Here is an 11,498-nt window from a genome sequence, read left to right as displayed (position 1 = left end):
AATGCTATCTGCCTTGGCCAAAAGGCATTAGACCTGCGGTCACCACCTAGACCCAGAATAAACTACTGCTTGTCCCAGTGGAACAGCTTGCGAAATCTTTACCTTGCACCTTGAAGGCCTGGTTACCACAACGGTGATTGACAGAGTGCATGTGATGGAATGAGATTTCCTGTCCCACACTGTGGTTGTTAGTTATGTAGTCTATACGTACATGCACCTCAGACAAGATTGCATCTGTCAGCTTGTTTGGAGGTGTGGCTTATGGGGGCTGTTGAGCTGATAGGCTCCAGGTGAAGTGTGATATACCAACTGAGGTGTGCTTTATGTGGGCAGAGGAAAATTCCTGTATTTACAGTGGCGTGATTTTGGTGACGGGGATTCACACAATGTGAGGAGGGGTGGTTAGCATGTTGTTAACATGGCACTTTACAATAAACTGCTCAAATTCCCCTCTCGAGACCATCTACGGTTGAATGGACTGCCGTGTGGCTTTATTATCCTGGGGCGATCCCCTCTTTTCCATATTCATTGCATGGAAAATACGTTATCAAGTTGTGTATGCAGAAAAGATGGGTGGCTTTTAGTCTGATAGATTCTTGACCACAGTTTGGAAGATGATTGGCAGGATCATGACAAGGCAATTGTTTTGTTATCAGTTGAGATCCGATCAGATGAGGGTTATTAGGTTTAATGTGGTCATGTCCGTATCGTAGTTCCCACCTGGGGCAGGAGAGGTTGACAGCCTTTTCCAGCCCGGATGTTGCCAAGTTGTGAGAAACTTGCCTAGGTGTGCCACCCGGCATTTTCTTTTTTTTTCCCTGCTATGCTTTCGCATCGCCTCGGGGCTCACTTGCTGCTGCTTCTCTCATAATTAGTCATCTTTCCCACGATGGGGAATCACATCCCCAATGCCTTAATTGTCACATTTTTCTCCCGATATGGATGAGGCGTTTCCCGTCATGACAACGGCCGGGGGCAGCGCCATGCGCAGGACCAAGTTGGCGTGAAAATTAGGGGTAAAGTCAGGAGGGGGCAGCGAGGAGGGAGAATGACAACATTGCTCTCCTGCTATCTGCTAGGATGTACCATTGGATGCCGCCGTCTTCAGCAACTGGACTGTCGGGATGTTTGCTGGCTGTTCTTTGAGATTGAATCTGAGCTAGAGGACATGAAGAAACAGGACCAAGACATTGTACGTACGGGTGAAGTGCCGACCCCTTCCTTAGTGTGTTTGCCACTCTTGTGTGATGGTGCACCTTCCATCATGGTGAGGTAACGGTGTATGTTAATGGCTGGGCTGAGTGTGACGTCTGATAGACAGCCTGTCACGGTAGGTGCGACGTACCCTCACTCATTCACACCTTCCCCCATCTGCCGGGATTTCCTCACATTTTCAGCTTCCCTGCCTTGATAATGTCATCCTATTTATAGGATTTCCCAACATGGTTCCTAAATAATTAAGCTTTGTTACCGTAATCTGACTCACCTGTGCAGATTGAACATACTCTATCTACCGCCATTCATCTTCTATCCTTTCTTATATATCATTCCTTGCTTTTAAGCTATATAGCTTGAAATATAGTTTAGTTTTGAAATTGAGGAACTACCAGGGAATGTGATCTTGTGTCTTACCACCCTGTCTGCTGCCCCGTCTGTCCTATATTGCAGTAGATATAGAGCTTTATAAGAGGGTATAAAAGATATATGTAATGAAAAGAAGGGATTACGTGAAGAAGGGGTATTCCGAAGGTACAGACCAATGTGCGTTGTGTCGTAACTTGGCCAACATGACCATTATCAAACCAGAGACTGTGACACAATGGTTTCAGATTGACATGCTACATTAGTTCTAGTGGTGGCGATGTTTTGAGTTAATGAATATGTAGAATTATACCCTAGATTGGACAGAATATATTGGCAAACATCCAATTTGCTTGAAATTGTAACATTTCCAAATGATTTTAACTTTCAGACATGATACATAGAATATAAGTTAATCAAGGAATTGTGTAATAAGAATCATGTGTGTAAAAGAAAAAGTGTATATATTTTTTGTTAATATTAAATTTGATGTAGTTTCTTTTTACCCAATTTGTTTCTGTATCCCCACCCCAACCCAGTCGGTTTCTGTTTGATTTTTTTTACAGTACAGTTTTTGAGGATATGAGGTATAATCATTGTCATTTAATGATATCCCAGTACATAATTTTGGTGTTTCCTGTAAAAAAAAGTCATTTGTAAAGTGACTATACAAATTCTGTTGTTATTTTGCATATTGCACAAAAATGGAAAACATTATATTTCATTAAAAAGGGGTTTGTGTTACTGCACAAGCAGGAAAAAAAGATAGGTATCTAGTACATTGTATTCATCAAAACAGTAACGTTGAAAAAATAACAACAAAAAACAAACAACAACAACAAGAAAGTGATAAATGGATTATCATTTTGTAGATTATTTTCTTCTCTCCTGTCTTCACTTCACATGTAGCTAGATTCTTCATTGCATTTTAAACAAGTCAATATCTACAGGCTCTTATCATTTACAATTCATAAAGTGGTGCCTCCTGTTGACTTGAATACAGATGTTTACTTGTTTTCGAGGGGGAAAAAGAACCAAACCAAACATTACAAGTACGTGACATACATGATGAAGTTCACATCATACTAACATATCTCTAAACCCCAGGACTAGAGTAAAAAAGTTTTAAGTATTATATTTATGACAGTTCTGTGGGGAATAAGAGCTAGACAGATCTTTATGCTGCTTTGTAATAAAGATAAAGGACACATTTTGATCCACTAGGCCAAGTATCCTGTTAACACATAACTTGACTTTTGTCTTGAATCGAAGAATGATTGGGTCAAAATATATCTTAATATTTACATGATAATTTCTTGTGTGTGAAATGTGTCTAGTAATCTTAACAAACGGTTGTTAGGGGCCCTGTAGGCAGCTGGGAAAATGATGTCTTAGAATGGCATCTTGTTTGGCAAGAAATACATAGAATTGAATACACCGTTAACATACCTGTCTCCAAGTCATTTTACAACAACAGCTTCTTTGCCCAGACTGCAAAATTATGGAACTCTCTTCCAAACAGCTGCTTTCCGTCCGATTACAATCCACAAAGTTTCAAAACAAAGGTCCACCGCCATCTCCTGACATAACTACATTATACTGACTTGAGTACCTCTAGCTCTATGCCTAGAAGTGGCCAAAAATAATTGGCCTTGCATTGAGCGACAACGTTAAAAAAAAAAAAACAAATGCCAAAAGGTAACCAGATTTATTTCTCTTTTCTTGGAAATTGTAACAAGACCTGTTCCTCATCTCCTCTCATGTATCCCTTAGTCTAATTATTTGACCATTGGGGCACCACAGATAATCTGACAACCATTTTTCTCCACCCTTCTTGGTTTTCCGTTCTTCTTAGCATTTCTTTTAGTGTCGTCCTAGTCCATTCTCTGATAGCATCCTCCCATCTTTATCGTTGCCGACCCCTCTTCTTCCTTCCTCCCTGGACTCTCCCTTGCATGATAGTGACAGACCATAAAAATGGGTAAAAAAGTTTATTCCCATTCCCTTGATGAGATAAGACTTCTGCAACTGTAAATCCATCAGGGTAGTTAGGGTATGAGTAATGGATGTTTCAGGGAAGAAAATAATCATAGTACAAGTTTACAATGTATGTTGAAGAAATTGGAAGGAGAGATAGTTATGTAATCCTTTGACAGTTCTGAATTTCTCTACAGCTCAATCTGTCAAAGAAAGTTTACACTGCACTGTACAAAAAGCTTTTTACAAATAATAACTTAAGGCCACTTTTATGTTTACGAACATACTATTGAGTTAGTAATGCTTAACACATAATAATGATCAAGTTCTATTTTCGTTTTAATTCTCAACAGGATCATATCCTCCCGTGCTCTTGTGGGAAATAATAACAATGATCGTGAATTGCCAATCTCCACAAGCTACTAGAGATGCATGCTTTAGTATACCACTGTGTGTACCTTCATATGGCTACACTATGACTTCAAATTTCAAATTGCAAGCTGTTTATCTTAACATGTAATACTTGCAGGTTGTACATGTAGGTAAGAATTTCAAGCCCTGATATGGTAGATCATCTCAGTGTATAGAGCAAATCATGGTACTGAGAAAGAGGATCCTTAACCCCCTTCTCACTTCTTACATTGGTAAGTGCATTTAGATCAGGTTTTCTGAGGGAAAAACTTGATGAATGGTGACATGTTATTAAAACTAGATGAGAAGCATATTCCTCCTGAGGTGCAGTAGAGGTTTCCTTATGACAGGTGTCATTAGAACTTCCCTGTTTGATGATTGACATCAATCAGACACGCGCGGTGATAATGATGACCCCAGCTACACCCCCCCACATCTGTATCAATCTGGGGAGGGCGGGGACTGGTGGCAGCGGACAGAAGTAGGTCAGTGTTCCAAATAATTTTGTCACACCAGCCATTTATTTCCATATCAGTAGATCAAACATAATGATACTTAGTTTAAGTGGTCAGCCCGGAGATGGAGTAGTTTTGGGAAGGAAGACATCTGAGCGGTGAACTGTGCTTGACAGTGATGAATAAGTCCATCTATTCCCTAACACTTATGTGGTACCATATAGAGCAGCTAGGAGGGATAGTGCCTTAGGCCACACCAATCTATTTCCTTGATTCTTGGACATTTTAAGGTAAACGCATAGCAAGGGCTTCGAGGAAAACTGGAATATGATTCCCGTGCACCAAGGCATAAACCTGTTCCTTTGGTGTTGTATTCTTTAATATGTTTTCCAGCTAAGCATATTTTGTAAAAATTTGGCAACCAACAATTAAGTTGGTGTGGCCTAAAGTAAAGTAAAAGTAGAATGCAATATGGTTATTTTTCAAGTGAATACAAGGAGCTGTAAGAATTCATTTAGACGCTAAAAAGTAACCTGTTTTCTTCTTCAGATTTAGTTTTATTCAAGTGATCCTATGGAAGGCGTACTGCATAAGCCTAAAATGATATGAGAATGCTCTTTGGCCATTTAAGATTATGTAGTTCTACAATAGTGTAATGTAGGGCCTTCTCTTTAAACTACAATGACTGTCTTACCTTTGACTTTTCCATTTTGTATTTTTTCTCTTCCCTAATTCAGTGTATGCATAGCACACCTTTACCTATATCAATTCTCTGACCCACTTTTTAAATTTAAAGTCATTGACCACTTCTTCACAGCTGAAAGGCTGCTATCAAATCTGCATGTAACTAAATGTTTCCTTTCCTAAGTGATTGAATGGCCGCCAAGTTAAGGGCTCCCTCATATCCGTGCAATATGTGCCCCCTGGGTCCTCGTGGCTGAATATTTGTGGCTAATCAGAAGCCATATTAATCTCTGTGAGGAATAAACCGTATTGAAGTTGGCTGGTATGTGAAAGGTCACTACAAATTCACATATTGGTTAAAAAATTTAATCAACCAGGCTGTCTTCACATTAAATCAGCACAGGAGGCTTCATATCTCAGTCTGGAGTTACTTCTAGATGGAAGAGAGTGTAGATTTGGGTGTAGCGTCCTCAGAGTTGGAAGCACTTCCCAGCTTTGCATGTATAATGTTCTGCTCTGTTTAATTTGCAATCAGTCACCCCTGCTGCACCTCTTATTTGTGCTGAATCGCAGGGAGCCTGTTCCATCACATATCATTTCCCTCCAACAGGGAAATCAACGGGAGGTAACTTATCCCAGGTAACATATTCTACTCCAGATGGGAGGTTACCACAGTACATATTGACTGATGAAATGAGTTAAAGAAGGAAAAATTTCTCTATTACTAATGCTTCTTGTTTCTGTCTTCTGTCTTAACTTACTGGGACGAGAAATCATATTACAAAGTAGGAATCTCCAGTTGATATTGTACAAAAGTTATTGATATAATCAGTAACTCATCGACTTGCGATTAATGAATACAGTATCTATAACAATAATGGTGATCTATAACAAAATAGATGTCATCAAGTGTTGATTGTTGGATTGCCTCCCGTAGTGAATTGAATACCCCCAGTTTGTGTCCAGTAACTTACTAAGGTATTAAGCACAGAAGTTGTTACTAGTATCTATTTCATTGTTAAAATTGGTCCTGTCCTTGGTGCTGAAATCTAATGTTATGTACAAAAGCATTAATGTAGTTGTATTTTTTTAAACAATGAGGTAACAATCACCTATTAAGACACATGTTAAAGCTAATTGCTTATTTCAGATAGTCAGTGAATTGAGTATAAAAGACTAGTTTAAGAAAATGAAAACACAAAAATTAGACAAGGTTGTTTTGATGTGCTGTGGCCTGATACGAGTAGTGAGACTTGGAGTTCTTCCAAATTGTAGAGAGCACACAGAAAGAGTGAGGTATGGTTATCTTGTATCTGGTACAGCTAACAGCTGTTCTAATGATCGTTACAAACATGCCTTCCAATAGCCTAGTGGACTCCAGTCTGTACCTTTAGGTCTATTATGATTACTCAACCAAGGAATTAACCCCTAACATAGGATGATACCTTTCTTTAATGCATAGTTCCTACATAATATCTACCTTGCAATTTTAACTTTGTCTATTAATTTTTGAGACATACATACAAAGGGAAAGAGGAAAAATAAGTGTGTGAATAAATGCGCAAGGTGATATCAAGTTAACAGTCAGATTAAAATTATAGTCTGAAACTTGTTGAAAACTTTTGTTATGAAAATAAGATAAAAGGAAGAAAAAAGTAGAAATCATAAATCATTAAGAAGAGATTTTAATGACTGCCCCATGATTTAGAGTGGTGCAAATTTTGAATGTGTTAGAAGATGGATATAATACAATTAAACAAACATTACCCTAATGGTTTATGTTACAAATGGCTGTAAACTCCAGTAATACAGAGGAGAATTAATGAGCTGAACCCTGAACTTGTCCCTTTGGCTGGCACCAGACCAAATCGATACAGTTTATACAATATGACATAAATCTTATTTGTCAGCTGTATTGATCCTGAGGGTGGGCTTTACTCAGGGATTTGGTCACTTAATTAATTTCTTCATCATCTGTGGACGGCTAACGATTTGTGTACTGAAGCAAATGTCTGAGGTCTCACCTTTGCCCTTCTATAAAGTTAAAAGCTGCAGTTATGCAATTTTGGGGCATGACCAAACTTTTACAACAGACTCAATAACTTTTTTGACAAATTACACGATGATGAAGATATCCAGTAATAACAATTAGGATGTCCTGCGATATTGATAGTTCTAAAACGATAATTTGTTATCAATTAACAACTTGTATTCTGGCACCAAGGGCCCAATATATTATATGCAAGAAACGTGCAATGTTTGTAAAATTTGCAAGGTAAAATGAAGACTGAGTAGATTGAGCTATGCATAGGACTTCTTTTGATAAGAAATTGTCCTTGTGTCCAAAGTTTGTTATCTGTATCTGTATAGCTAGTTAACACACCAGTTTCACAGGCACGCACCGCTATATCACAAAGAACGACCTCTGTTTTCCACTAGACAATTTGTAAATCTCAAGATGCTGGTCAAGGATATTGGTGTCTGTGCCTTGCTCCCTTATTGATCATCTTTTGTCCTCCTTACTTGCTGCTTAGATCCAGTTCTTACCAAGGCAATTTGTAACACAGCAGTGTGAAATTGGAATTGTTGCCAGGCAGAACGCAAGGAAAACGACAAGGACAGCCAAAAGCCAACAGGGATCCATCCTGATGTAGACAGATTTATCTGAACTCCTGGGTCTGATTTGACACACATTCCGTGTCACTTGAAGAGATTGAATGTTCTGTCACTAAATCTCCCGTGACAGTTGATCAGAGTGCCTGCTGACATATGGTAGATGCACAACCTAACTCAATGAGCTGGCGGAAATTGGTGCTGTGGAAGCAAATTGAATCTTCAGGATCATTGTGACTTACCTCTGAGATGTTGATGAAAGGAAGCAACTGACAGGATAACTTGTTGATTTTTAGATAGAAGTATTGGGTTAAGGAAGAGCTAAAATGTGACTGTACATGTACACATGAACTAAACTCTCAAGGTTAAGGTTTCTGTAATACAACGTTAACATATGCATATTTCACCTTGCACCTATTTCAGTGGATGCGTTTGTATGACTAATAGCAGCAGCACACTTTTTGATTACCATCCACAAGTGGTCCTAGACCTTTTTTTTTCTAAAATACCATGTCAAGGTAAATGTTGGCTACACCTGGAAACATCATTTTTGCTCCCCGCTGATACATGAGGTAGATATGGACTGATAGATTACACACAGAAGTTTATGGTTCTTCTGAGACCTGACTCTCATCATCTCCAACGTATGAAAAAAGCAGTATGATGTTTTGATAATGTCATTGGTTTTATTGAGCAATATCAGAATGTTACCAGACTTAGTCAGTTTTATGGTAAGGTGGGGTATAATTTATCATGTCTGTTACTTGTCATGAAAATCACATCTTAAACTTCTAAAGAGTTATCTAATGCACATGTAGCAGTTATCATTGAAATTAATTTTTAATGAATTAAAGAGTATGATAAGGCTTTTGAATAGTTTTGCATTTACTTTGTGCTGTATACTCATTTTGAAATTGAAACAAACTGCTTAGAGTGTAAAAGCCTTGTGTTTTTATCCCTGCAAATAAAGATAATATCATAATCCTGGTATTTTGAGGAAATGATCACTGTAAAAGATACTAATAAAAAGGTAATATTTCTCATGCTTGCCTCTAGATCCTCTCTTATCATTTCAACTTCATAAAATGTGGAGTCAGCCTTCAAGTGAATTCTAAGCTTAAACTGCATAATTATTTGAATGCACTTGTGCGTAGTTGTGCCAGCTTTAATACAAGTGAAAAGGCTAATCTCTTCTTTAGCACTGACTATCAATTCACATCTTGTGTAATGTTCTTAATGCGTGCACTTGAATTTAGAATCTTCTGTTAAACTTTTAAATCTCACGTTCTGAGCTGCACAGTTGCCTGGCTGCATCAAATTCTCACTTTTGTTTTCATCGTCTTGTTTTCATCATCACAGACAACTGCAAGTTTCCTCCACTTATACCTTTTCATAGGTTTAGGCCTTACAAATTTAATCTGTGGTTTGTCAGATTTTTTCAGAAAAATCTGAAGCAACGGTGAAAAAAAAATACTAGTAACTAAGACTATGGCAAGATTCTAGATGCTACATCCCCCCTCAGGTGCCCCTTTACTTGTGAAAGTAACGTCCCTTCATGCTTGGTAGTGATCAGTCCTCTTAATTAATTCCACCATCTGTCAGTCAAGGTCTCCAATATGATTTGCATTAGGAGGCTATTCAAGGTCCATAGAAGTTGAACAAGGTTGTAATGAAATAATTGTTATTCTGACAGGTTGTGTTATATCTTCTGTTTAGAACCAATGAATCCTTGAAGACATCAATTGTAACATTAAAACCATTGTTAGACAATGCTCACTCACAGTCTGTGAATTAACCAACCAAAATGTCACTCCTGCTTTGTATGTATCAGGAATGGCAGAAAAAGCACACACACACATGCACACATAAGCACACATAAGCACACATACACACAGTGTCACACAAAACACACACACACACACACACACACACACACACAATGATATACACACACAACCACACAGACAAGCCAAAAATATTACTTGCATGTGACGTCATCAAGTAATAACTGTCAGAAATATTCAATCATGAGTTTCATAGTCCTGATACTTGTCATTAAACCTATATATTACATACATGTAATTTTCTCCATTCTCAGTGACAATGGATAAAACTTGAAACTTTATTCGAATAACCATTAGCAGTGGGCCCAAGGATCCCTGGTATTCACATATACATATATCTGAGTGATGTTTCTGTAGTATGTAGCTAGTTTTGCCACTAGTTCTTATTATGATTAGGTACATGTAGCAAGTTGCACAAATGCCCTCCTGACTTTGTCAATATACAATATAGGCCAAAGCCAAGGATAGCGATTACACATTTTGGGATGACCCTTGAGTCACCTCAGGCAACGCATCATGGTACAAGGTACCTTGACCCTTTCACTGCAATAAATATACTGGTAGAGTGGAGGCCTTATATTAGCACAGCACAGGAATCACACATGTATGATCAATACTGTCCACTGGTTGAGTGAGGGGTAATAACATGATTAGGTGGGGAAATGGAAGTCTGGGAGGGATGAACATGGCAACACCCACTCAGTTGCTCTGCCTTGGGTAGTTGACATGTGAGTAAGGATGAATAATTTAACAACCTACTGCCTACAGATTTAGGTAGCTGCATAAACATAAATAAAAAGCTTAGGACAGTTTCTGAACAGAATAAAAGCTTCTATCAATGGTGTAATGGTTAGACTATTGTGGAAACTGGAAAAATCATACAAAACTGATATAACTGTAATCTGAAAAAAATAGTTTATTCCTGCAACCCTTTGCTAACAGGGCTCAACATACCACCTAAATATGCAGATTAGTGCAGGTACATGTATAATTAATTGAAGCTGTGCAGGTATTTCTGGTGTTTACCTGTACCTAACCTACACCCGTCCATTTACTGGTTTATACAAATGTAGGAGTATGTACTAGAGTTTTATTTGCTGGCCTACAAGGACTGTTACCAAGTATGAAAGTGAAATCTGACTGGTGCAGGTAAACTTTGTCTGGTTAAAGTAATAATTTTCAATGTTACCTGCACCAGTGCATATATGCAGCAAAAAAGTATTTTAAGCCCATGCTACCATCTGCCATCCAGTTGACCAGTTGTGTATGTGGGGTGACCTGATTCCGGCTGTAGCTGGTACCACAGTCGATATGCAGGATCAATACCGACGTGTTCCTCCTCAATTTAAAAATTTACACCTGCAAATGGGAACCTGATTAAAGCCAAGCCATGAACATACAGAAACTAGACAGTATGGGAGGGTGGTAGGATTGGATTTACTTGATGAGATTATAGTGTTGTAGTGCTCAGTGCAGGGATTAGCTTAACGGCACCAGAGAGGCCATTGTCGCCAGCACTGTTATTCCATATTTCTTCTTGTATTGATTACATATTTTTCACTCCCCTGTACTGTGTATATATGTTTCATACATTTTTTATTATTCTTGACCACAATGTAATTAATAAGGATGAGTTCCATTTTATAATCACACTACAATGCTTCCACGAACAATTCTGTACTGTAAGCAAAGGAAGAGGGTGACAACTACATGGCAAAAAAGACAAAATAGTGGTAATGTTTACTCACTTCTTGTTAAGGCCACACCAATTTAATTTGTTGGTTCTCGGATTTTTTCAGAAAAAATTTGAAGCGACAGGGCGAAAAAAAATAAAAATAAAAACAGGTCTAGGCATCCTATTATAGCCCCAAATGCTACAATATGAGCCATGAAGTCAACAAAAAAGGCTGGGTTAAAATTTAAAGTATAAATT

Source organism: Branchiostoma belcheri, unplaced genomic scaffold (assembly GCF_001625305.1).
Source record: "Branchiostoma belcheri isolate BF01 breed outbred unplaced genomic scaffold, Haploidv18h27 scaffold191, whole genome shotgun sequence".
Lineage (NCBI taxonomy): Eukaryota > Metazoa > Chordata > Leptocardii > Amphioxiformes > Branchiostomatidae > Branchiostoma > Branchiostoma belcheri.
The sequence above is the reverse complement of the archived record's forward strand: the minus strand, read 5'-3'. Positions refer to the sequence as shown.